Source organism: Seriola aureovittata, chromosome 21 (assembly GCF_021018895.1).
Source record: "Seriola aureovittata isolate HTS-2021-v1 ecotype China chromosome 21, ASM2101889v1, whole genome shotgun sequence".
In the NCBI taxonomy this organism is placed as follows: Eukaryota; Metazoa; Chordata; class Actinopteri; order Carangiformes; family Carangidae; genus Seriola; species Seriola aureovittata.
The window spans coordinates 22,632,152-22,659,167 of NC_079384.1; the positions used below are offsets into that span (position 1 = coordinate 22,632,152).

The window sequence follows — 27,016 nt, forward strand, 5'->3', positions numbered from 1 at the left end:
CACACCCCAGTCTCTCAACTTGTCCATTATCGCCCCGTCCTCAACATATGTCGGCAAATTAATAAAAGAAACCACCATCTCTCCGCTCCCCAACTCCTTCACTGCTATTATGTTATTCCTGATCTTCAGTCCATCCATGATCTTTATTTTCCCGTTTTCATCTTTCATCGTGAGTTCGTAGCTTTTTTCCGTCTTTAACCTACATCCAATTACTTCGCCACTGTTGGGACTCAGTCATTCAATAGACCAAATGTTTCTTTGCTCCACTGGACAAAGGAATTCACACCCCACAGTTCCTCACGGTTCACACCTGGGGATGACCCTTCCCCCCCACGGACCCCACTGGCCAGCCAGTGTGGGCCAGCGTGTGACATGTGACCCCCAAGGGTGTCACCAAACAAAACCAGTCTTCTAGACCCCTTCTCTCTCTCTTCCCTTCTTGGCTTGCTCTGGAGAGCAGCTCCAGCCCTCTCCTCTCGGTTCTTCAAAGGGCAACAAGGCCCCAGCCCAGGTCAGCTCTGCTACCTGAGAAACTAGCTCTCTCGCCGGCCTGCAACCAGCAGCCTGCAAACACTCTTCTCCTCCACAACAGCGACCTGCTTCGGATTAACTGAGAGTGAACCAAATCCTCTTCAGAATCAGCGGCTACAACACAAGGCCAGCTGATTTTCCAAGCAACAGGAGTCGTAGCAGAGTTAGCATGGAACAGCTAACTCTGTGAGGAGAACAAAGGAGATACCAGCAAGCAACACAGCCAGACAGGACTTTATTCCACCAGGAAACCCCCCAAACTCACTGGACTTTACAAAACACTGGAAAGGACCTCTTTGCTTGTTCCAAGGATTGGGTAACGTTAACGGACTGGGCCTTACCTCTCCCAGCACAGCATAGCACCGCATAGCTAATCAGCAGAAGTCTTAACTTGTTAATGTACTTGTTGATTGATGTCTTGTTGTTGTAATGTTTGCTTAGGTTGTGGTCAGTCATACAGTTAATCGAGTACTCGTATGTTCACACACATAGCAGTACGTCTCAGTCCTAGAACCTGCATGAAGGTAACCTTCCCCCTCTAACCTGGTACCTTTAGATTACATGAGCTAGGCTAACAAAGAAACTCACACCTCCCCTCTCACACACACTAGGTGGTCTCAGCGGCCATTTTAGTAGTTTCTTTGTTTACCGCCATCTTTGTAGTCTTCTTTGTTCAGGTCATGTGGTCACAGTGACCACTTTGAGTCGGCCATCTTGCCTTTGTCTGTGTCCCCACAGACACACAGACACATACACACACACACACACACACACACCTGTATATGCTAGATTAGACATTGTACTTTACTCTGCTCCATTGTAAATAAATGCCTTTTTTTAAGTATAACTACTGGTGTGTTTAATGTTGCACAAGCGTGAATATTGCCAACCTCTACTCGGTAGAATTCCAATCCTTCAACTGTAACTTACTATTGATTTGGTAATTTGGTTATAGTTAGTAAGCTAATGATTAATCAGAGTTCCAAAATAATTGTAATAAATTGAGACTAAAAGCATATTGGCTATTTTGCCTATTAGTTTAGGCTGGTGCCCCGTGAACTTTAATTCATTTTAAAGTTATTCTTTAATATTAATATTAATATTAATATTTTCTTAATTTGTGATAGCCAATAAATTGATAAACAACCGAAATCTAACATATTTGGTGTCCAGCTCATGAGGTAGAGTACTGTTAACATAATGGTGCCGCCCGGTGAGGCCGAGTACTAATGATGCCCCCGTGTGAGGCCGAGTAATAATGATTTCCAGTTACTAATAGAGCTCAGACCCAACATAATGGTGCCCCGTGTGAGGCCGAGTACTGTTGGCAAATATTCATAATTGTGCAATATTAAATTCATAATTTGGCCAAAACCGCAAAGGTTGAAAAATTTTTTTAGTCCACCACAGGAGTAAACGTCCAGGTGTACTTACAAACAAGTGCACTGTGGTGAGAATTGGTTTACTAATTTTACCTTAAGTAATATTAGACGTCCTCCAGTTATTAATAGCTAACACTTAAGCCTTAGTATCAAGAGCCTGCTATTGTTGCTAACAATTCCAGTTGAGTTTATTCTGTAGGAAATGTAAGAACCTCAGTTCAGCATTTGAATACCACGTGTTCAATGCTATCTAGTAAAGCTGTCAGAATTGCTGCTCCCTTTAACATTAAACACTGTGTGCCGACAGCCCTGTGTAACACAGAGAGCTTATACCTGGCTGTTACTGCCAAGCATTTCAGCCTGAGTAAGAAATAGAGCCTGAGATAGAGCCACAGCGTGCTACCAGCCCTGTGAAACCCAAGTTCTGCACCTAGCTGTTACTGCCTTGCATTACAGCCTGAGTCAACTTGAAGAGATAATCTTTGGACTGTTACTGCCTTGCATCTCAGTCATTGCTTTTTGAAACATTTCTTAAGCAGACAGTAAACCTGCACTTGCCTTTACTGTCCTTAATCTTTATGCCCACTAGTGTAGCTGCCCCTCCTCCGCAGGAAGCTACCCCCCATAGTGTAGACCACTGCATTGTTTAGTTAGGCTAGTGTACTACCAAACTACACTACAAGGTGTCTGCCAGCGCAACACCGCAGCCAACTATATTGCCTTCTTGTTTTGTGAAAAACTTGTTTAACCTCCCTCTTTCCCAGACACAACAATGGAGAACTCCTGTGTAGAGCAGTTTATTTCTTCCCTAGCACAGAGCCTGAAGCCTGGCTACCTAGAATTTATCAGCAAGTTAAATTCCAGTGAGTGCAGTAAAGAAATAGACTTGCTACTCAGTGACAAAGGTGATGCTCAGACTGCATCCAAAGGCCCATTGTTAAGATGTGTACTGTTGAACTTCCACAGGCAAACCAGCATTTCACTTCAGAGCCAAGCAGCCCTAGAGGAGGAGGTAAAATCGCTTAGAGCTCAAAATGCTTTTCTCCTCCAGGAAGTTAAGGAAGCTAACAAGAAAGCCATGCGCTACTTAGGAGACCTGCATGCAGCAGAGGTAGACCTCTGTTCACACAAGGAAGAATTGTTAAGGGTTAAATCAGAATGCTTTGCTCCACCACGATCGGTCAGTGCTTGTGATTCTGGTTTCTCTGCTTCACACTCTTCCCTTAATGACAGGTTAACTCCGCCTCCACTCAGAGGATGGGACAAATTCCCAACTGACCCTAAGTCCTGGGAAATGAAGTCAGCTCCTCAACCTCCACTGAGAGACAGAGGTTACACCCACCTGACTTCCCATCTTCCTGAAACTGACAATGAAGAGACAGGTAGTTTATCCGGTAGAGGATATTCATGTTCCCATCAGCCACTGATGCATAACAGTTTCACCTGTGCTCACCCCTCCAACAGAAGGACCAAAACTTTTCCGGACTGTTCAGCCTCCTCTCTGCACCTCCATGAGAGTGATGACCGCTGTTCAGCTCCTTCCTCTAGTCCAGCTAGCTTAGTCTCGCCTTCATCAGTAGGAACCTCACAGTGCCCCCGCCTCGAAGTGCTTGAGTTCATAGCAAAGGACATTGAACATTTTGATCCAGACAACTCTGATCAACATATTGAAAACTACTTTAGGGAGTTAGATCACAACTTAATTGATTTGCCCCATGCAACCCAAAGGGAGAAAACTAAACTTGTGTGGAAGACCAGCTCAAAAGCAGTCCACAAGTTTATGCAATCACTGCCTCCCAGTGTCAGAGATGACTACAAAGAGCTCTGTCAAGCACTGACAGAAGAATTCTCTCCTGCTGCAGATGAGATAGAATCTTTGGTTGCAGCTTCTCAAATCAAACACTCCCGCCATGAACATCCCAATGACTTTTACCAACGTTTGAGGCATGCATATTTTCAGGGTAGGAACACACCAGGCTTAGAGCAGAACTCCACCTTCAAGTCTTTGTTCCTACGAAACCTCCATCCCTGTGTACGCACTCATGTTACACTGATGACGCATCAAGGTAAGCCCACCATGCAGGAAATAAAGAAAATGACAAAAATGGCTTGGGAAACCATGGTCAATTCCAAGGCAAGGGGGAAAACAACTGAGCCTAGCAACTCAAACACCTTAGCGTCACACAGACATGTAACCTCAAAAGATCACCCTCAGAACAGATCGAAGGGGGGTGATAAAAGGCCACATATGGGTGCTGAGCGTAACCGCCACGCCCACCAAGTGCGTAGAGATAGGCACTCCCACAATAGGAGCAGGAGACGGCCTTACGCAGAAATTCTGGCTCAGACACAGGACCAGTCAACACATGGATCAGACAATGACCACGTCATCTCTGACCACGTTAATTCAGACAGTGACAATGCCTCTGAATGTTCTTCCTTCAGCTACTCAAAGTGCTACAGCTTTGTGCCACAGGTTAAAGAAAACTTAAAGCACCGGCGCTCCAGAGTTCGCCGCACTGAGTACTGACAGTAAGTAGGCTCAGGGTACCCTACACTCTTCCAGATGGACACAATGGGTTTGTCAGCAGCAGCAGCAGCAAACTAAATTCTGAATCAAATCAGATACAAGTTTAGGACACTGCATATACATGGCACACTCACCCAGACACTCCAAATCTTGTCATTCTAGGTGCCACCCTCTATATCTCACCTTAACAAACTAACATCACTGACTTTCCTGTCCTCACTAACACCAAGTGCTTTGTAACCTGATTGTTCTTGCTTAGCCAAGATAGATAGTGCTGACAAATGCCCCGATATTACCCGTTGAATGAAATGACAAATGGACTATACATTATGCTCTCAGGATGACACGTCAGGTGGCATCCTGACAACAAAGGGGGGACTGTTGGGACTCAGTCATTCAATAGACCAAATGTTTCTTTGCTCCACTGGACAAAGGAATTCACACCCCACAGTTCCTCACGGTTCACACCTGGGGATGACCCTTCCCCCCCACGGACCCCACTGGCCAGCCAGTGTGGGCCAGCGTGTGACATGTGACCCCCAAGGGTGTCACCAAACAAAACCAGTCTTCTAGACCCCTTCTCTCTCTCTTCCCTTCTTGGCTTGCTCTGGAGAGCAGCTCCAGCCCTCTCCTCTCGGTTCTTCAAAGGGCAACAAGGCCCCAGCCCAGGTCAGCTCTGCTACCTGAGAAACTAGCTCTCTCGCCGGCCTGCAACCAGCAGCCTGCAAACACTCTTCTCCTCCACAACAGCGACCTGCTTCGGATTAACTGAGAGTGAACCAAATCCTCTTCAGAATCAGCGGCTACAACACAAGGCCAGCTGATTTTCCAAGCAACAGGAGTCGTAGCAGAGTTAGCATGGAACAGCTAACTCTGTGAGGAGAACAAAGGAGATACCAGCAAGCAACACAGCCAGACAGGACTTTATTCCACCAGGAAACCCCCCAAACTCACTGGACTTTACAAAACACTGGAAAGGACCTCTTTGCTTGTTCCAAGGATTGGGTAACGTTAACGGACTGGGCCTTACCTCTCCCAGCACAGCATAGCACCGCATAGCTAATCAGCAGAAGTCTTAACTTGTTAATGTACTTGTTGATTGATGTCTTGTTGTTGTAATGTTTGCTTAGGTTGTGGTCAGTCATACAGTTAATCGAGTACTCGTATGTTCACACACATAGCAGTACGTCTCAGTCCTAGAACCTGCATGAAGGTAACCTTCCCCCTCTAACCTGGTACCTTTAGATTACATGAGCTAGGCTAACAAAGAAACTCACACCTCCCCTCTCACACACACTAGGTGGTCTCAGCGGCCATTTTAGTAGTTTCTTTGTTTACCGCCATCTTTGTAGTCTTCTTTGTTCAGGTCATGTGGTCACAGTGACCACTTTGAGTCGGCCATCTTGCCTTTGTCTGTGTCCCCACAGACACACAGACACATACACACACACACACACACACACACCTGTATATGCTAGATTAGACATTGTACTTTACTCTGCTCCATTGTAAATAAATGCCTTTTTTTAAGTATAACTACTGGTGTGTTTAATGTTGCACAAGCGTGAATATTGCCAACCTCTACTCGGTAGAATTCCAATCCTTCAACTGTAACTTACTATTGATTTGGTAATTTGGTTATAGTTAGTAAGCTAATGATTAATCAGAGTTCCAAAATAATTGTAATTAATTGAGACTAAAAGCATATTGGCTATTTTGCCTATTAGTTTAGGCTGGTGCCCCGTGAACTTTAATTCATTTTAAAGTTATTCTTTAATATTAATATTTAATATTAATATTTTCTTAATTTGTGATAGCCAATAAATTGATAAACAACCGAAATCTAACATATTTGGTGTCCAGCTCATGAGGTAGAGTACTGTTAACATAATGGTGCCGCCCGGGTGAGGCCGAGTACTAATGATGCCCCCGTGTGAGGCCGAGTAATAATGATTTCCAGTTACTAATAGAGCTCAGACCCAACACCACACTCTCTTTTCACTTTCGTCAGCAGCTCCATCATCGTTATTTTGTCCTCACCTTCAATTTCCACCACCACAGTAAGTCTTTTTTCAAAGATTCTTTCCAATTTACGATCCACCATTATTCCTCTCTCTTGCCTTTTCTCCCGTTCAATCCCGTCTCTCACATACTCGTCCATTTGTATGTTTCGCCGCTGTGCGCTCCCCCCAAACAGCAGCTGCTGTCGGGGGAACACGTCTAAATCAAAATACAACAAAAAACAACCGTCTTTCAGGCGAGTGCAAAAAACAATATTTTAGTCCAAAACAATGAGGGTGCTTTCACTTCAGCTTCCCGCAACAATTACTTTCAGCACCAATCTCCTGCAACTCCAAAGTGGGCGTGTTCAGAGTGGTATGGCCGTAAGCGAGAGGGAGCGCGACAAATACCCTCTTTAAACATGACGATCATGTCCTTCATGCACGAAGCTACGTGTTTATGTCTAGCGCAGGAGCCTTTCCTTTTCAGCGTTTGCTTGTTGCTTTGGCTCTCAACATGTCAACTTTGTAACATTTTAATACAAAAGTGTCTTTACATTGTGATCTGTGCTGTCCCGTCCCCAAAAGTGCAGCCAGGTGCAGAGTAACAGGTTGTTGAAGCAGGAGCAGCAGCGTCCTCTGCTGATTGCAAAGAGATGCCAAAAAGCTTACAGCACCTGGTATTCCCAGGCGGTCTCCCATCCAAGTACTAACCAGGCCCAACCCTGCTTGGCTTCCGAGATCGGACGAGATCGGGCGTGTTCAGAGTGGTATGGCCGTAAGCGAGAGGGAGCGCGACAAATACCCTCTTTAAACATGACGATCATGTCCTTCATGCACGAAGCTACGTGTTTATGTCTAGCGCAGGAGCCTTTCCTTTTCAGCGTTTGCTTGTTGCTTTGGCTCTCAACATGTCAACTTTGTAACATTTTAATACAAAAGTGTCTTTACATTGTGATCTGTGCTGTCCCGTCCCCAAAAGTGCAGCCAGGTGCAGAGTAACAGGTTGTTGAAGCAGGAGCAGCAGCGTCCTCTGCTGATTGCAAAGAGATGCCAAAAAGCTTACAGCACCTGGTATTCCCAGGCGGTCTCCCATCCAAGTACTAACCAGGCCCGACCCTGCTTGGCTTCCGAGATCGGACGAGATCGGGCGTGTTTTTTTTTTTTATCTTTTATTATCAAAAATATAGCACAATCTGTATTTACAACACAATCCATTTGACAGGACATACTTTTATCAAAAACATGGCATTACACACCCTTTAAGTGTATAAATAAAACCCCATCCTTTACCATAAAGAAACCGTAGCCTTAATAACACTACGATCAAAAAAAATAAAAAATAAATAAATAAATAAATAAATAAAAAATTAATTAAATTAATTAAATAAAATCAATCAATCAATCCATCAATCAATCAATCAAACAATCAATAAATAGATAAAGTAAACAAGAACACAATCCATACTTTTCCATGACTCACCTATCAGAGCATAGACTCTAAACAAAAACACTATAACATAAACCACAAGTTTCCCTCATTCCCTGCCTTCATTAAAGTGTTGTGTCTTGTGAAATGTTTGTCAAAAGTGTCCTTGTCTGCCCTATAAATTGTTCTAATATGTGCCTTGAGTGTGTTTTGAAAAAGTTTCTTTACATTGACTGTTTTTTGTTCAAATAGTTTGTAATTCCTATTTATCCATATTGTTTTCCTTGCCAGCGCTAGGATTGTGTTGATCAGTGTGTTATTCTTCTTTGGATGTTTTCCTGTAATTCCAAATAACCAAGTCCATAACCAGTCCGTATTGTTGTGTATTTTTAAATTGCAATGTTCCTGTAAGATTGATTTTATATATAACTGTAACTGCTTTGCTTCTATGCATGTTTGAAATATGTGTTCAATGTCCTCTGGTTCTTGTCTGCATATTGTGCAAGTCCTCGAGTATTTCTGTTTATTGATTTGGTGCAAGATAATTCCAGTGTAAATCCTTCTGTGTCGAATGTTAAAGTCCAGGTTTCTTGTCATGCCGTCTATTAGTGGTATGTCTATATTTGTCCATATTTTTTTAATTTCTTTTAAAGGGTATTGTTTTTCCCAGGTATGTTCTGCAGTAGGTGACCTTTTGATTTTCTCTACTAGCAACCTGTACCATGTCTTCGTTTGGACATTTTCTAGTCTTTTCCTGTTGTCCTTTTCTATGTATTCCAGTTGGGGAAGAGCAGCTCCAATACCTTTTTTATTCTCTTTTAGCAAACCTCGCCACGCAGGGTCAAGGGTTTGTTCAAATTTCTCTTTCAGTTTTCTTATGTTTTCTTTTCTATACATTATTTTTCTCTCTCTCATTTTTTTGCATATCAATTCAACATTAAAATCTCCTCTCTCATCAATCACTTGACCCACCCTCGTTAGCCCAGCCTCTCTCATCGGACCGCTGATCAGAACTCTCCCCTCATATATAAAGAAGGGACTGTTCAAGAAAGGTAATTGCAGCACATGCTCTTTATTACTGCACTTGGGCCAGAGGTGGGGCAGAATCTTTCCCCAAGCCTCAAGTACCTCCTGGTAGAAGCCAGGCAGGCCATTCCTGACTTTTCTGGGGAGGAGCGAGCACAGGTTGTATGCATCTTTCTCCCCGTACTCGGCCAGGTAGCTGGCCAACCAGTCCTCCCAGGGGTACTGCCGGTCCGGATCTAGAAAATTTCTGATAATTTTAACCCTGAATGCATCTTTTTTTGCACCTATGTCAATTAATCCTAAGCCCCCCTCCTTTTTATTAGCAATTAACACTCTGTGAGCTATCGAATTTCCCTTTCCCCTCCAAAGGAAGGAGGAGATTGCTGCTGTCAGCGATTTAAGTGCCCATTGCGGCAGCTCACAGGTTCCCATTAAATGATTAATTTTTGACAGTATCAGAGCATTAACTACAATTACCTTTCCTTTCAGTGTTAAACCTCTTGCTCTCCACAAGTTTAAAATCCCTTGCAATTTCCCTATCATTTCCCTCCACCCTCTGTCCCTAGCCTCACCCTCATTCTCTCCTATATATACTCCTAATATTTTCCTACACCCATTGTTTACCCTAAATCCCCATTTATTTACATAGTTATTCACCCTTCCAAGTTGACCTATTTCAGATTTGGTTATGTTTATTTTTGCTCCTGATGCTTTGCTGTAAGTTTTGAAATGTTCCATGATTTTGTCTATGCATTTACCTGATTTGACTGTTATTGTAATGTCATCCGCGTATTGAGTTATTTTAATAGTACTGTTTTTGGGTGTTTGTATTCCTGTTATTTCTTTATCTTTAATTATCGCTTGAGCTAGTGGCTCTGCCACTATGCTATATAGCAGGCCTGACAGCGGACATCCTTGCCTCACCGATCTTCTAATTTGAATACTGTCTGTTATCATTCCATTGCATTTTATTACACTTTTGGCGTTTTTGTACAATAACTGTATCCAATTTATAAACCCATTCCCATATCCAAATTTCCCTAATACTTTGTAGAGAAACTGGTGTTCTACTCTGTCAAATGCCTTTTCAAGGTCTATTGTTAGCAGAAGCCCCCCCTGTGCTGGCATTCCTCTTACTGTATCTCTTATTGTAGCAATTGAATCTTGGATGTTTCTACTGGGTATGCTGTAGGCCTGATTTATACTAATTATTTGATTCAATGTCTGTTTTATTCTATTGGCCAAGGTTTTGGTGAGTATCTTGTAATCTGTATTTAGCAGGCTTATTGGTCTATAGTTGGATATTATGTTTCTGTCTCCTTTATTCTTATAAATTACTGTAATCATACCTGTAGTGAAAGATTTTGGTGTTTTTTGTTGTTCTTGCATTGTATGGTAGAGGTCGAGCAGCAGGGGGGCCAGCTGTTCCTTAAACCTGATGTAAAATTCTGCTGTTAAGCCATCAGATCCTGGACTTTTATTCTTATTTAAGTTGTCTATTGTCGCTTCTATTTCTTTTAATGTTAATTTGCTGTCACACACATTCTTTATCCTCCATGTTAATTTTTTTGTCTACATATGATAATATTGTTTCTGTTTTTTCATTGTTGCTTCCTTCTTCTTTGAATAAATTCGTATAGTATTCTTTAATAATTTCTAGTATCTCTATTCTATCTGTGTGTATGTTATTGCTTCTATCTTTCAATTCTTCTATTATAGTTTTATTCTGTTTTTGCTTTTCCATCCCCAGAAAAAAAGCTGTGCACTTCTCCCCATCTACCAGATTTTGAAATCTACTCCTAACTGCAGCCCCTTTACATCTTTCCCTTTCTATATTATTTAATTGATTTTTATATAATTCATACTTTTCACAGCTTCTATTTCTTTGGTTATCTATTAATATCAGTTCTTCTTCTAGTTGCTTTCTGATGTTCTGTTCTTCTTGTTTTTCTTTCCATTTTTTCTCTTTGCTATAATTGATACTTGCTTTTTTGATTCTTTCTTTTATATTGTCCCATCTTTCTATATAATTATTATCTATTTGCATTTCTGTTCTAGCGTAACTAAGTAAGTTTTTGATTTTTTTGACATATGCCGGGTCCATCAGGAGGCTGGAGTTGAGGCACCAGGTTCCTCCTCCCCTGATCCCCCCTGCAGAGTCCAGCAGACACTCCAGAGTTGCATGATCACTCCATGTATTAAATTTGTACGTTGTTTTGTTAATTTTCTTAATCACTTCTGAGGCCGCTAAACATAAGTCTATTCTTGATTGTCTTAATGTACCCTTTACCACCTGTCTTCTTGAGAATGTTCTTTTTAGAGGATTCTGTATTCTCCATATATCCATCAAGTTGTGATTGTTCATTAATTCATATAATGCTGTTCTACTGATGTCATTTTTATATACATTATTTACAGATATATCCGATTTTGTTAACACTGTATTAAAGTCCCCAACTATTACAGTTTTGTTATTTACCCATCTTCCTATTTTATTAAACATCTCTTTCCTTTCTTTTTCACAATTATTGGCATATACATTGATTATTCTATATATAATATTATTTACTGTTATATCTATAATAAGTAATCTACCATTATCATCTTTGTGTACTAATTTACTATCATTTATGTTGTTATTCTTTATTAACGTTGCAACCCCACTTGACTTGCTAGTGCCATTATTATGGAAGATGTTCCCATTCCATATATTTGTTGCTGCCTCTACACTGTTTTTGTCCCACCTTGTTTCTTGAAGGCAGAGTATATCGCCTTTTATCCCCTCTAGAATGGCAGTCATCTTGCCACAAGTGCGCAGTCCGTTTGCATTGAGGGAGTGCAGCAACAGCATTGTGAAAAAGAAAAGTGGTGTTAACTCTCTATCTTAATCATTATTCTTTTCCTTTTTTGTCTTTCTTTCTCTTTTTATTAACTGTGTTTTTATTGAAGGTGTGCTGCTTTCTGATGTTTTTAATTGTAGCTAAGTCCATTTCGGAGTCACTATCAGATTTTCTTTGTGGGGGGAGTATAGAGGATATCGCTGAGGCCGGTAGATCGCAGCATGCGGCTGCCGCCGGCTGCAGATCGCTCTGGGTCTCCTCTACTTCCATCTCTTCCGGGGCTAAAGGCGGCTCCGGTCCCTCTTTGAGCCCGTCGCCGCCCCTGCCCCTTTCTTTCGCGTACAGGCCGGTGTCAAGACTGAGTCCGTTCTGGCGCGAACCCAACCTCACACTCCGGCTCTGCACCGCTGTTTGAGAGCCCAGGACTCTCCGTGAGACGGGATCCTCACTGCCAGCCTGTTTTGCGGTGCCACAGCCCCTCACTCCGGCCTCCCCCTCCTCTTCCTCATTACTCATATCCTCCTCCTCACTATATAAAGCCTCCGATCCAGACTCTGCTACTGCTTCTGAATCGCTGTAGTTACAATTACATTCCTCCATAATGTTGTAGCACACCTCACACTTTTTATTTCTCCTCTGCCTGTTGCTGCACTCCCTAGCATAATGTCCCTGAACTCCGCACTTGTGGCATGAGAACTCCGGGCACTCTCGCAGGATGTGCCCTGGTTGAAGGCACATCCTGCAGACTTTAGTTTGCCTATCATGTATAACCCTGAAGTATTCAGGACCCATGGCAGTTTCAAATCTCGCAGAGTATGGCAGTGACTGTACTTTATCTGTAAACTTGACTTTTAGGAAATGGGTACCATCTGCTACTTGTGTCCCTGGCCACATTCTCCTCCTAATGGAGGAAGCTGCCGAAACTCCCCATCCCTCTAGCTTTTGTAATATTCCCTCATCTGTTACATAAGCCGGTAAGTTTAAGAAAGAAACCATTAATTCATCGTTACATAGATCCTTTACAAAAATGCTACAATTACCTATTTTGAAGCCATCAAGGAGTCGTTCCTTCCCCTTCACATGTGACATTGTGATTTCAAAGCTTCTGGCACCGGACGCTCTGCAGGCTATCAGTCCACCACACAGAGCCCTGATGCATCTCATTAGCTCCAGCACCGGGACCTCGTCCTGCCCGGTGACCTCGAGACTCACGGTTAATTCCCGATCATATTTGACTCCCGTCACTTGCCTCGCATCTTCTCTCTGTTGTTGATGCTGGTGCTGCTGCTGTTTTTCTCCCGCTGTTCCTTCCGCTTTCCCTTTCTCCCTCTCAGCTCCGCCGCTCGCCTCTCGCTCACCCGCCGCTGCTGCTTTCTCTCTCTCTCTCCCGCCTCTGCTCTCTCCCTCTCCGCCGCCGCTCTCGGAGCTCCATGGAGTCCCGGCCTGATCCGATCTCCATCTCCGATCTCCCTCACGGCTCCTCCGGTCTCGCTCCTCCGTCCTCTGCCCGTTGTAGCTGTCAGTGCTGCTCGCCGCTCTCTCTCCTCTCTCTCTCCTCTCGCCGGCGCCGTCATCGTTGAATCAGCTGTTCCCGTGCTCTCTTCGCTACTTTTTTTTTTTTTTCAAACTCTTTCTTCTAACTCTCTGTTCTTTTGTTTCAACTACTTCCCACTCATTCACTTCTTTCTCCGCTACATCTTGACTTGTTTTATGTCCGTAATCCATTTCCGTCATCAATGAGCCATTTCCCGCTTCCGTCACCATTAAATCCGTCAGAGAAAACATGAAAAAAAAACTCAAATAAGCCTCCCCCGAACAGTAAAACTGCCGGGGGGAATGTCCAAACAAATAAACAAACAAAGGGTGCACGGAAAAGTAAGATGTAATGAAAAAAGAAAGAAGGATGAACTAAGGGAAGTAGAAAAAAAACAGAGGTCCGCGATCCTCTCTCCTCTCTCTCACACAGGTATTGCCGACTCACGTTTGACTCACGCATGCGTGTTCAGAGTGGTATGGCCGTAAGCGAGAGGGAGCGCGACAAATACCCTCTTTAAACATGATGGTCATGTCCTTCATGCACGAAGCTAGGTGTTTATGTCTAGCGCAGGAGCCTTTCCTTTTCAGCGTTTGCTTGTTGCTTTGGCTCTCAACATGTCAACTTTGTAACATTTTAATACAAAAGTGTCTTTACATTGTGATCTGTGCTGTCCCGTCCCCAAAAGTGCAGCCAGGTGCAGAGTAACAGGTTGTTGAAGCAGGAGCAGCAGCGTCCTCTGCTGATTGCAAAGAGATGCGAAAAAGCTTACAGCACCTGGTATTCCCAGGCGGTCTCCCATCCAAGTACTAACCAGGCCCGACCCTCCTTGGCTTCCGAGATCGGACGAGATCGGGCGTGTTCAGAGTGGTATGGCCGTAAGCGAGAGGGAGCGCGACAAATACCCTCTTTAAACATGATGATCATGTCCTTCATGCACGAAGCTAGGTGTTTATGTCTAGCGCAGGAGCCTTTCCTTTTCAGCGTTTGCTTGTTGCTTTGGCTCTCAACATGTCAACTTTGTAACATTTTAATACAAAAGTGTCTTTACATTGTGATCTGTGCTGTCCCCAAAAGTGCAGCCAGGTGCAGAGTAACAGGTTGTTGAAGCAGGAGCAGCAGCGTCCTCTGCTGATTGCAAAGAGATGCGAAAAAGCTTACAGCACCTGGTATTCCCAGGCGGTCTCCCATCCAAGTACTAACCAGGCCCGACCCTGCTTGGCTTCCGAGATCGGGCGTGTTTTTTTTTTTTTCTCTTTTATTATGAAAATATATTTTTGTTAAAAAATACATTTTGGATCACATCATGTAGTTACATACACCACCATTATTCATCAGACACACAAATCCCCTCCATCCATTCAGACACAATCCAAACTAACACAGAGAACACTACAAAACAAAACATCTCAAGAACAAAAAGAAAAAATAAAATAAAAAGAAATAAAATACAACGTTTTCTCAAAACAATTTCACCTTACATCCCATTCCTTCTTTATACAGCCTAAACCTAAACCTTTTGTGAAGACTTACTATTCAAAACAAAGAAATAAGAAAATATACAAACATACCCTCTAATTAAATGGAACATTTATCCAAAAAACTACACACCCTTAAGCACCTGCACTACAGCATTTCACACTCCTAACAAACACAAAAACCATAAAATAACATCAAAGCCAAAAACTCCTCTTATAACATAAAATTACATTTTAGTTTGACAATAATTAAATCACTAGTCGCCTTAATTCAACTCTTATACATATATCGCCAAATTATAGTTGAAATATACACCCATTCAATTACCAGAAAATAAGAGAGAAAAAAAACACACACAAACAAAACCATTACATCCACCCAGACTCATAAAACTCCCCTCATTACAAGATCCACACTTTATTACAGACTCATTCATTTCAACCAATCCCAAAATAAACCTCATGACAAATATTACAAAATCAACCCCCACATTAACAAAAAATAAAAATAAAAAATAAACATACACCCCTCATAATCTCCAATCAAATCTCAACTCCCCTCTTCCATTAACAGAAATCAAAGAATTGTCTCTGAGAAAGAGTAGGGCAAAATCTGCAGTTCCATTCAGCCATCTGAACCTAACATGTTTTCTAATGATGTTCCTAAAGATTGGCCAAACTAAATGCAATTTATTTTCGAAATGAGCTAAATTTCGGCGAATTTTGATGGCTAGTCGAGCATGACTAAGCAGAAATCTACATAGAGCTGCATTTTTCACCCTGCTCCTCCCCCAAATACCAAACAACATAAAAATCTCCCATGAATCATTTCCTTCCCAAATCAATCCTAATTTCTGAACCAAACAATTCTTCAATAAACCAAAAAAACCAACTAATTCAGTACAACTTTCAAACATGTGCAATAATGTTTCCGATACTAAACCACATACATCACACTCACGGTCTATTTCCCTATTGATTTGGTGTAAAATAACATTTGTAAATATTTTATTGTGTCTGATTTTATAGTCGTTATCTGCTGCTTCAATACTATTACCTTTAACCCTCCAGTCACCCCATATTTCGCTTGCTGTTAATTGTGGGAACATATTTTTCCAATACTTTAAGGATGCTGGTGGCTGTACCGCTCGATTCAAAAACAAATCATAGAAATATTTACATTTAACTTGCTGAAGTCCCACTTCTTCACCTCCATTTTTACATAGTAATGCAGGTAATTTCTCCTCCCTTGATGTCACAATTTGGGTGTGTATCATATTCCTCCACCTCCTGGGAATACTATCCTGCAGCACTTTATAATAATTCCTGATTGTAGCATAATTTACATCGTAATCTATTGTCTTTACAGTGTCATAAATGGCATTCGTCGGCAGAAACCCTGTTACTAATTCATAAATAATATCTTTAATTTGCACTATTCCTGCTCTTAACATCTTATCATTATACAACAATTTACCGTTTGTTTTCACACATTCATTTAGGAAAATAGGCATATTTCGTACCATTCCAATTGACTCACACTTATATAATATGTGCTGTAAAAATTCCGCTTGAGCAGACAGGACCTCCCTGTAAAAATACGGGAGACCTGCTGTCATCGGTTGTTTCAAACGCATTAGTAGAACAAAATCTCCTATGTCAAGTATTCGTGTTAAGAAAAACTTCATCATAGTTTTCCACATATAGGGCGTAGGATCATACAAGTAGTTTTTGACAACCTTCAATCGAAAAGCCCTTTTTTTACTTTCAATGTCCACTAATTGTAGACCTCCCTCACTGTATTTACCAATTAGAGTTTTCCTAGCAATTTTGCTGACTGATGTTCCCCACAAAAAAGTGGTTATTAATCCATTTAATTTATTCAATACCCACAAGGGTAAGTCTATTACTGCTAAAACATAAGACAGTTTTGACAATATCAAATTATTCAAAACTATAACCTTACCATTTAATTTGAGATCTCTCATTTTCCAATAATTTAGAACCGATTCAATTTTCTTCAAGATTCCTGACCAAGTGAGATCTCTCGCTGCTATTGCATCTATTCCTATATATATCCCTAAGATTTTGACATGTTTACTTTGGATTGCAAAGGATAGATCTGCTTGTCGCGGCCCAATCATATTTATAAACATCAGTTCTGATTTATTCATATTAATACGCGAGCCCGAGGCTTGACCATATATATTAAATACATCTATCGCCCTTTGAATACTTGCCATATCACTCACCAGTAATGTCGTATCATCAGCGAACTGCTGGATAACACACACTTCTCCCCCTGGTAGCTCAATCCCTCTAATATACTTATCTGATTTAATTAATTTACTCAGTGGTTCAACAACTATTGTATATAAAATCGATGACAACGGACATCCCTGCCTTACCGATCGCTGTAAAGGAAAAGTATCAGTGACTATCCCATTGCATTTGACACTGCCTTTAGCATTTTTATACAATAATTGCATCCATTTTAAAAATTTTTCTCCAAATCCCATCTTACTTAATACACAAAACATAAAGGAATGTTCCACCCTATCAAATGCTTTGTTAAAATCGATTGCTAAAAGAATACCTTCTCTTTTTGTAAGTTTCAAAAACTCCACAACATCACGTATAGAGAATATGATATCCGATACCTCTCGACCTGGTATGCTATAAGCCTGCGTAGGCTCTATAATAGTGTGCAGCACTTGCTTCACTCTATTGGCCAAAATCTTCATCAAGATTTTGTAATCATTATTTAATAAAGTAATCGGCCTATAATTTGCCAAATCATTTTCCTCCCCTTTTTTGAAAATCAAGGTAATTAATCCCACAGTCATAGATTCAGGCACGATTTGAGTATGTTCAATGGCTTTATACAACTTTAGCAGAATGGGTTTTAATATATTACAAAATACCTTATAAAAATTTGCTGTCAAACCATCGGTTCCTGGACTTTTATTTAAAACCAACTGATTTATTACACTTTCGATATCTTGTTCAGTTATTTCCTGTTCACACAATAGGCTATCACCATCAGAAAGTTTATTGTCCATATGAGTCAAAATATCATTTGTCAATTGGATATTTGAGCCCTCTGATGCAAACAAATCACTATAAAAATTTTTAACCGTGTCCAATATATCTACCAAATGCGTCATGATTTTCCCTTCCTTGTTTTTAATTTCATGAATATAGCACCGATTTTGTTTCTTTTTTTCCAGATTCAAAAAGAAAGCTGTATTTTTCTCACCTTCTACGGCATATTGAGCTCTGCTTCTCATTATAGCACCTTCACACTTCCGTTTTTCTATTTCATTAATATCATGTTGAAACTTCATAAGCCGTTCAATATCAACAACAGGCTGTGCATTCAATCTAGCAATTGTATTTCTTAATGATCTTTCTGTTTCTTTTTGTTTAAAATTCATTCTTATTGCGTACTGGATGCTTTTCCGTTTAATTTTCAGTTTTAATGCTTCCCACCACTCTATAATATTTATTTCAAAAATCGGCCGTGAACTTTCAACACGAATTAAATTTGAAATGCACTCAATATAACTTTTCTCCAACAAGAGATTGGCATTTAAATGCCACACTCCCCCCCCCCTCCCACTCCCTCTTACCCCCATTACAACTGAAAGAATGGCATGATCACTCAAAAAATTTAAATTATAACACACCGTGTTAAACAATTTTAACTGCGATTTTTTCACTAAACAATAATCAATCCTACTCCTCTTCACTTCCCCCGCACATGATTGTATTCTCGAGTATTCCCGTGCCATTGGATGTGCAGTTCGCCACAAATCGCAAAATTCAGTCTTCAACAAAAAATTAGTTAAAGTACTCCTCGAAGCATCACATTTGAACGAACAATCATCACTAACATCAAGCCGACATAACTTGACATTGAAATCCCCCATGACAATAGTGCAATCCTTTGCAACACCATTCAATTCTTGAAAAAAAGAAACCCGATCGCCCTCTTTATTTGGCGCATAAATATTCAACAATCTATGTTCAAAACCTTCAAAAACAAAACGAATCTTCACCCACCTCCCTTCCCTATCCCTATCTATAAGAGCGGCATCAATCTTAGAGTTTTTGTTAACCAATATACTCACACCTCTCGCTCTTTGAGTGCCGTGACTCGAAAAGAAATGGCCAGACCACACTTTCTTGCCTCTATTTTCTAACACTGTGTCCCAATGAGTTTCTTGTAGACAGAGGATGTCTGTATCACACAATTTCAGAACTTTTTCAAATTTGTCAATATCCCTCAGTCCATTTACATTAAAAGAGGCGAGCTTAAGCATAACAGAAAAAAGAGAAAAATAATCCCCAAACAAAATACATGATGCACACTCAAACCATTTATTTTTTCTTACTTTTCCCCCCTTTCCCCTTCTTGCTCGACCTCCCTTGTCTATCCACAGAGGTATGTCCTCCCCCCTTATCTGTGAACCCCCACTTTTGAAGGTCATCATCCTGTCTCAACAGGGGTGGACCTGTTCCTGATGTTACGCCTGGCAAAACAACCACACTACCATGCGTCTCCCCTCTTTGAGAGCTCCGGCTCCGATTTCGCAACACATTCCCACTGTCCTCGTTGTCTGAACCCTGCGCTGCCTCAGACATGTCCATCAACTTGCGTTCAATACGCTCAAATGGGTTAAGCGTATCACTGCATCCTATCACCGCCCCCCCTCCCTGCTCTCCACTTTTCCCTCCATTTCTTGTCCTGACCTCCTCCTGGCATAGCTTTGGCTGCCTCTCTGCATCGTCCCTCTCCGATTCCATATCATTGGAGATGTCTCCCATTCCTCCGTCCACTCTGTCATCCACATCCACCTCCTCCTCCTCCTCTTCCTCTTCCTCCTCCTCTACCTCCTCCTCCACAGTGTTACCATCTTTACTGTCCTTGGGATCCTCCTTATCCACAGCCTTACATTCCCTGGCATAATGTCCGTTCATGTTACATTTAAAACATTTAAACTCTGGACATTCTCTGAGTATATGCCCTGTCTGTAAACACAACCGACACACTCGCATCTGATGGTCATGTAAGACACGAAAATACTCCAGACCTTCAAGTGTTTCAAACTTGGTGCTGTAAGGCAGTGATGACACCGAGTCACTGAATCTTACTTTTAAGAATCTTGTCCCATCATAGATATCAGTGCCAGCCCATTTCTTCCTCCGTATTGTGGACACCGGTTCCACACCCCACTGTCCCAGCTTATCATAAATTTGACGATCCGTGATGTAAAGCGGTAAATTTAGAAAAGAAACCACTCTTGTGTCTCTCATCACTTCAGAGGCCACGACCCGGGAGTCTTTAATACGAAAACCATCCAGCAGTCTGTCTTTCCCTTTTGGGTTACTCATAGTCAATTCCCACTTTTTATCACTCTTAGTCCGACACCCAAGTATTCTCCCACATGTGAGCTCGACGGCCCTTAGTAGCTCCATCATTGTTATATCGTCTCCACCGTCCACCTCCACATTAATTACCAACGTTTTATGTAACGTCGCAATTTCCTCCTCACCTCCCGCTGCTCTTGGCTCTCCGTCTGTAATCGTCGTCACTGTCCCCGACATCATGCCCGCATCTCCGTCAGTTTGTCTTCTGTTCTCCCCTCGAGTCTCCACCACCGGATTTCTCTGACTCTTATTTACCTCCTTTTTTACACCAGGCAGACGCAAGTCCTCCCGGTTTCTCATTTCCTTAACTGCCAAACCACCGCCGACTTTATCTCCAGCAACTCCATTTGCCGTCATGTCTGGTCCGGTCTTCGATGCCACGTGAGCCATTGCAGACAAGTTGGAGTGTCACTAAAAACTTCTCCTCCGCAGCAACAAGCTGCCGGGGGAAAGAGAGCCACTATCCAACACAGTCCTTAGTTGCACAGTTCAACTTATTCCTTAAATTTTGTTTTCTCTGCCTCTCCTTCCACGCTGACTCCTCACACTTCCACCTCACCGAACCGGAAACTACACACTGTGGGCGTGTTCAGAGTGGTATGGCCGTAAGCGAGAGGGAGCGCGACAAATACCCTCTTTAAACATGACGATCATGTCCTTCATGCACGAAGCTACGTGTTTATGTCTAGCGCAGGAGCCTTTCCTTTTCAGCGTTTGCTTGTTGCTTTGGCTCTCAACATGTCAACTTTGTAACATTTTAATACAAAAGTGTCTTTACATTGTGATCTGTGCTGTCCCCAAAAGTGCAGCCAGGTGCAGAGTAACAGGTTGTTGAAGCAGGAGCAGCAGCGTCCTCTGCTGATTGCAAAGAGATGCGAAAAAGCTTACAGCACCTGGTATTCCCAGGCGGTCTCCCATCCAAGTACTAACCAGGCCCGACCCTGCTTGGCTTCCGAGATCGGACGAGATCGGGCGTGTTCAGAGTGGTATGGCCGTAAGCGAGAGGGAGCGCGACAAATACTCTCTTTAAACATGATGATCATGTCCTTCATGCACGAAGCTACGTCTTTATGTCTAGCGCAGGAGCCTTTCCTTTTCAGCGTTTGCTTGTTGCTTTGGCTCTCAACATGTCAACTTTGTAACATTTTAATACAAAAGTGTCTTTACATTGTGATCTGTGCTGTCCCCAAAAGTGCAGCCAGGTGCAGAGTAACAGGTTGTTGAAGCAGGAGCAGCAGCGTCCTCTGCTGATTGCAAAGAGATGCGAAAAAGCTTACAGCACCTGGTATTCCCAGGCGGTCTCCCATTCAAGTACTAACCAGGCCCGACCCTGCTTGGCTTCCGAGATCGGACGAGATCGGGCGTGTTCAGAGTGGTATGGCCGTAAGCGAGAGGGAGCGCGACAAATACCCTCTTTAAACATGATGATCATGTCCTTCATGCACGAAGCTAGGTGTTTATGTCTAGCGCAGGAGCCTTTCCTTTTCAGCGTTTGCTTGTTGCTTTGGCTCTCAACATGTCAACTTTGTAACATTTTAATACAAAAGTGTCTTTACATTGTGATCTGTGCTGTCCCCAAAAGTGCAGCCAGGTGCAGAGTAACAGGTTGTTGAAGCAGGAGCAGCAGCGTCCTCTGCTGATTGCAAAGAGATGCGAAAAAGCTTACAGCACCTGGTATTCCCAGGCGGTCTCCCATCCAAGTACTAACCAGGCCCGACCCTGCTTGGCTTCCGAGATCGGACGAGATCGGGCGTGTTCAGAGTGGTATGGCCGTAAGCGAGAGGGAGCGCGACAAATACCCTCCTTAAACATGATGATCATGTCCTTCATGCACGAAGCTAGGTGTTTATGTCTAGCGCAGGAGCCTTTCCTTTTCAGCGTTTGCTTGTTGCTTTGGCTCTCAACATGTCAACTTTGTAACATTTTAATACAAAAGTGTCTTTACATTGTGATCTGTGCTGTCCCCAAAAGTGCAGCCAGGTGCAGAGTAACAGGTTGTTGAAGCAGGAGCAGCAGCGTCCTCTGCTGATTGCAAAGAGATGCGAAAAAGCTTACAGCACCTGGTATTCCCAGGCGGTCTCCCATCCAAGTACTAACCAGGCCCGACCCTGCTTGGCTTCCGAGATCGGACGAGAGCGCGACAAATACCCTCTTTAAACATGATGATCATGTCCTTCATGCACGAAGCTAGGTGTTTATGTCTAGCGCAGGAGCCTTTCCTTTTCAGCGTTTGCTTGTTGCTTTGGCTCTCAACATGTCAACTTTGTAACATTTTAATACAAAAGTGTCTTTACATTGTGATCTGTGCTGTCCCCAAAAGTGCAGCCAGGTGCAGAGTAACAGGTTGTTGAAGCAGGAGCAGCAGCGTCCTCTGCTGATTGCAAAGAGATGCGAAAAAGCTTACAGCACCTGGTATTCGCAGGCGGTCTCCCATCCAAGTACTCACCAGGCCCGACCCTGCTTGGCTTCCGAGATCGGACGAGAGCGCGACAAATACCCTCTTTAAACATGATGATCATGTCCTTCATGCGCGAAGCTAGGTGTTTATGTCTAGCGCAGGAGCCTTTCCTTTTCAGCGTTTGCTTGTTGCTTTGGCTCTCAACATGTCAACTTTGTAACATTTTAATACAAAAGTGTCTTTACATTGTGATCTGTGCTGTCCCCAAAAGTGCAGCCAGGTGCAGAGTAACAGGTTGTTGAAGCAGGAGCAGCAGCGTCCTCTGCTGATTGCAAAGAGATGCCAAAAAGCTTACAGCACCTGGTATTCCCAGGCGGTCTCCCATCCAAGTACTAACCAGGCCCGACCCTGCTTGGCTTCCGAGATCGGGCGTGTTCAGAGTGGTATGGCCGTAAGCGAGAGGGAGCGCGACAAATACCCTCTTTAAACATGATGATCATGTCCTTCATGCACAAAGCTACGTCTTTATGTATAGCGCAGGAGCCTTTCCTTTTCAGCGTTTGCTTGTTGCTTTGGCTCTCAACATGTCAACTTTGTAACATTTTAATACAAAAGTGTCTTTACATTGTGATCTGTGCTGTCCCCAAAAGTGCAGCCAGGTGCAGAGTAACAGGTTGTTGAAGCAGGAGCAGCAGCGTCCTCTGCTGATTGCAAAGAGATGCGAAAAAGCTTACAGCACCTGGTATTCCCAGGCGGTCTCCCATCCAAGTACTAACCAGGCCCGACCCTGGTTGGCTTCCGAGATCGGACGAGATCGGACGAGAGCGCGACAAATACCCTCCTTAAACATGATGATCATGTCCTTCATGCACGAAGCTAGGTGTTTATGTCTAGCGCAGGAGCCTTTCCTTTTCAGCGTTTGCTTGTTGCTTTGGCTCTCAACATGTCAACTTTGTAACATTTTAATACAAAAGTGTCTTTACATTGTGATCTGTGCTGTCCCCAAAAGTGCAGCCAGGTGCAGAGTAACAGGTTGTTGAAGCAGGAGCAGCAGCGTCCTCTGCTGATTGCAAAGAGATGCCAAAAAGCTTACAGCACCTGGTATTCCCAGGCGGTCTCCCATCCAAGTACTAACCAGGCCCGACTCTGCTTGGCTTCCGAGATTGGACGAGATCGGGCGTGTTCAGAGTGGTATGGCCGCAAGCCAGAGGGAGCGCGACAAATACCCTCTTTAAACATGATGATCATGTCCTTCATGCACGAAGCTACGTGTTCATGTCTAGCACAGGAGCCTTTCCTTTTCAGCGTTTGCTTGTTATTTTGGCTCTCAACATGTCAACTTTGTAACATTTTAATACTAAAGTGTCTTTACATTGTGATCTGTGCTGTCCCCAAAAGTGCAGCCAGGTGCAGAGTAACAGGTTGTTGAAGCAGGAGCAGCAGCGTCCTCTGCTGATTGCAAAGAGATGCGAAAAAGCTTACAGCACCTGGTATTCCCAGGCGGCCTCCCATCCAAGTATTAACCAGGGCCGACCCTGCTTGGCTTCCGAGATCGGACGAGAGCGCGACAAATACCCTCTTTAAACATGATGATCATGTCCTTCATGCACGAAGCTAGGTGTTTATGTCTAGCGCAGGAGCCTTTCCTTTTCAGCGTTTGCTTGTTGCTTTGGCTCTCAACATGTCAACTTTGTAACATTTTAATACAAAAGTGTCTTTACATTGTGATCTGTGCTGTCCCCAAAAGTGCAGCCAGATGCAGAGTAACAGGTTGTTGAAGCAGGAGCAGCAGCGTCCTCTGCTGATTGCAAAGAGATGCGAAAAAGCTTACAGCACCTGGTATTCCCAGGCGGTCTCCCATCCAAGTACTAACCAGGCCCGACCCTGCTTGGCTTCCGAGATCGGACGAGATCGGCGTGTTCAGAGTGGTATGGCCGTAAGCGAGAGGGAGCGCGACAAATACCCTCTTTAAACATGATGATCATGTCCTTCATGCACGAAGCTAGGTGTTTATGTCTAGCGCAGGAGCCTTTCCTTTTCAGCGTTTGCTTGTTGCTTTGGCTCTCAACATGTCAACTTTGTAACATTTTAATAGAAAAGTGTCTTTACGTTGTGATCTGTGCTGTCCCCAAAAGTGCAGCCAGGTGCAGAGTAACAGGTTGTTGAAGCAGGAGCAGCAGCGTCCTCTGCTGATTGCAAAGAGATGCGAAAAAGCTTACAGCACCTGGTATTCCCAGGTGGTCTCCCATGCAAGTACTAACCAGGCCCGACCCTGCTTGGCTTCCGAGATCGGACGAGATCGGGCGTGTTCAGAGTGGTATGGCCGTAAGCGAGAGGGAGCGCGACAAATACCCTCTTTAAACATGATGATCATGTCCTTCATGCACGAAGCTACGTGTTTATGTCTAGCGCAGGAGCCTTTCCTTTTCAGCGTTTGCTTGTTGCTTTGGCTCTCAACATGTCAACTTTGTAACATTTTAATACAAAAGTGTCTTTACATTGTGATCTGTGCTGTCCCCAAAAGTGCAGCCAGGTGCAGAGTAACAGGTTGTTGAAGCAGGAGCAGCAGCGTCCTCTGCTGATTGCAAAGAGATGCGAAAAAGCTTACAGCACCTGGTATTCCCAGGCGGTCTCCCATCCAAGTACTAACCAGGCCCGACCCTGCTTGGCTTCCGAGATCGGACGAGATCGGGCGTGTTCAGAGTGGTATGGCCGTAAGCGAGAGGGAGCGCGACAAATACCCTCTTTAAACATGATGATCATGTCCTTAATGCTCGAAGCTACGTGTATATGTCTAGCGCAGGAGCCTTTCCTTTTCAGCGTTTGCTTGTTGCTTTGGCTCTCAACATGTCAACTTTGTAACATTTTAATACTAAAGTGTCTTTACATTGTGATCTGTGCTGTCCCCAAAAGTGCAGCCAGGTGCAGAGTAACAGGTTGTTGAAGCAGGAGCAGCAGCGTCCTCTGCTGATTGCAAAGAGATGCGAAAAAGCTTACAGCACCTGGTATTCCCAGGCGGTCTCCCATCCAAGTACTAACCAGGCCCGACCCTGCTTGGCTTCCGAGATCGGACGAGATCGGGCGTGTTCAGAGTGGTATGGCCGTAAGCGAGAGGGAGCGCGACAAATACCCTCTTTAAACATGATGATCATGTCCTTAATGCTCTAAGCTACGTGTATATGTCTAGCGCAGGAGCCTTTCCTTTTCAGCGTTTGCTTGTTGCTTTGGCTCTCAACATGTCAACTTTGTAACATTTTAATACTAAAGTGTCTTTACATTGTGATCTGTGCTGTCCCCAAAAGTGCAGCCAGGTGCAGAGTAACAGGTTGTTGAAGCAGGAGCAGCAGCGTCCTCTGCTGATTGCAAAGAGATGCCAAAAAGCTTACAGCACCTGGTATTCCCAGGCGGTCTCCCATCCAAGTACTAACCAGGCCCGACCCTGCTTGGCTTCCGAGATCGGACGAGATCGGGCGTGTTCAGAGTGGTATGGCCGTAAGCGAGAGGGAGCGCGACAAATACCCTCTTTAAACATGATGATCATGTCCTTCATGCACGAAGCTAGGTGTTTATGTCTAGCGCAGGAGCCTTTCCTTTTCAGCGTTTGCTTGTTGCTTTGGCTCTCAACATGTCAACTTTGTAACATTTTAATACAAAAGTGTCTTTACATTGTGATCTGTGCTGTCCCCAAAAGTGCAGCCAGGTGCAGAGTAACAGGTTGTTGAAGCAGGAGCAGCAGCGTCCTCTGCTGATTGCAAAGAGATGCGAAAAAGCTTACAGCACCTGGTATTCCCAGGCGGTCTCCCATCCAAGTACTAACCAGGCCCGACCCTGCTTGGCTTCCGAGATCGGACGAGATCGGGCGTGTTCAGAGTGGTATGGCTGTAAGCGAGAGGGAGCGCGACAAATACCCTCTTTAAACATGTTGATCATGTCCTTCATGCACGAAGCTACGTGTTTATGTCTAGCGCAGGAGCCTTTCCTTTTCAGCGTTTGCTTGTTGCTTTGGCTCTCAACATGTTCCTAAACACTCACCCTATGCCTCATCCTAAACCTAACCACTCACCCTATGCCTAAACCTAACCTTTGACCTCTGACCTTTAATCCTAACCCTGAGCCTTTACCCTAACCCTAACCTCTCTCCCTCCCTCGCTCTCTCTCTCTCTCTCTCTCTCTCTCTCTCCTCTCTCTCCCTCTTCCTCTCTCCCTCCCTCTCTCTTTTTCTCTTCCCCCCCCCCCCCCCCTTTTTTTTTCTCTCTCTCTCTCCCTTTTTTTTCTCTCTCTCACACACACATATAGACACACACACTCTCTCTTCTCCCCTCTCTTCCCTCATGAGAATGAGGGAGCAGGGGGAGATAGAGCATGCAGCCCGATCCGGCGGGGGAGAGTTCTAGCCCCGCACAGGCACCTCTCCCTAGCTCTATCTCCTTCACCC

General features: G+C 43.5%; 12 non-coding genes and 1 pseudogene across 12 annotated transcripts; all 13 read right to left on the reverse strand.

Moving 5' to 3' along the window:
* Window positions 1–7,108: 7,108 nt before the first annotated feature.
* On the reverse strand, window positions 7,109–7,227 carry LOC130163041 (5S ribosomal RNA). The gene has a single exon (XR_008826359.1). It is a non-coding gene; the product is annotated as a 5S ribosomal RNA (ribosomal RNA).
* A 6,810-nt stretch (window positions 7,228–14,037) lies between these two features.
* LOC130163082 (5S ribosomal RNA) lies at window positions 14,038–14,156 on the reverse strand. Its single transcript, XR_008826397.1, has one exon. It is a non-coding gene; the product is annotated as a 5S ribosomal RNA (ribosomal RNA).
* A 6,908-nt stretch (window positions 14,157–21,064) lies between these two features.
* LOC130163056 (5S ribosomal RNA) lies at window positions 21,065–21,183 on the reverse strand. Its single transcript, XR_008826373.1, has one exon. It is a non-coding gene; the product is annotated as a 5S ribosomal RNA (ribosomal RNA).
* A 270-nt stretch (window positions 21,184–21,453) lies between these two features.
* LOC130163068 (5S ribosomal RNA) lies at window positions 21,454–21,572 on the reverse strand. Its single transcript, XR_008826384.1, has one exon. It is a non-coding gene; the product is annotated as a 5S ribosomal RNA (ribosomal RNA).
* A 270-nt stretch (window positions 21,573–21,842) lies between these two features.
* LOC130163057 (5S ribosomal RNA) lies at window positions 21,843–21,961 on the reverse strand. Its single transcript, XR_008826374.1, has one exon. It is a non-coding gene; the product is annotated as a 5S ribosomal RNA (ribosomal RNA).
* A 968-nt stretch (window positions 21,962–22,929) lies between these two features.
* Window positions 22,930–23,038, reverse strand: LOC130163019 (5S ribosomal RNA; annotated as a pseudogene).
* Window positions 23,039–23,667: 629 nt separating this feature from the next.
* LOC130163007 (5S ribosomal RNA) lies at window positions 23,668–23,786 on the reverse strand. The gene has a single exon (XR_008826337.1). It is a non-coding gene; the product is annotated as a 5S ribosomal RNA (ribosomal RNA).
* A 619-nt stretch (window positions 23,787–24,405) lies between these two features.
* Window positions 24,406–24,523, reverse strand: LOC130163010 (5S ribosomal RNA). The gene has a single exon (XR_008826340.1). It is a non-coding gene; the product is annotated as a 5S ribosomal RNA (ribosomal RNA).
* A 270-nt stretch (window positions 24,524–24,793) lies between these two features.
* LOC130163070 (5S ribosomal RNA) lies at window positions 24,794–24,912 on the reverse strand. Its single transcript, XR_008826386.1, has one exon. It is a non-coding gene; the product is annotated as a 5S ribosomal RNA (ribosomal RNA).
* A 270-nt stretch (window positions 24,913–25,182) lies between these two features.
* LOC130163058 (5S ribosomal RNA) lies at window positions 25,183–25,301 on the reverse strand. The gene has a single exon (XR_008826375.1). It is a non-coding gene; the product is annotated as a 5S ribosomal RNA (ribosomal RNA).
* Window positions 25,302–25,571: 270 nt separating this feature from the next.
* On the reverse strand, window positions 25,572–25,690 carry LOC130163059 (5S ribosomal RNA). Its single transcript, XR_008826376.1, has one exon. It is a non-coding gene; the product is annotated as a 5S ribosomal RNA (ribosomal RNA).
* Window positions 25,691–25,960: 270 nt separating this feature from the next.
* On the reverse strand, window positions 25,961–26,079 carry LOC130163060 (5S ribosomal RNA). The gene has a single exon (XR_008826377.1). It is a non-coding gene; the product is annotated as a 5S ribosomal RNA (ribosomal RNA).
* A 270-nt stretch (window positions 26,080–26,349) lies between these two features.
* Window positions 26,350–26,468, reverse strand: LOC130163061 (5S ribosomal RNA). The gene has a single exon (XR_008826378.1). It is a non-coding gene; the product is annotated as a 5S ribosomal RNA (ribosomal RNA).
* Window positions 26,469–27,016: the final 548 nt, after the last annotated feature.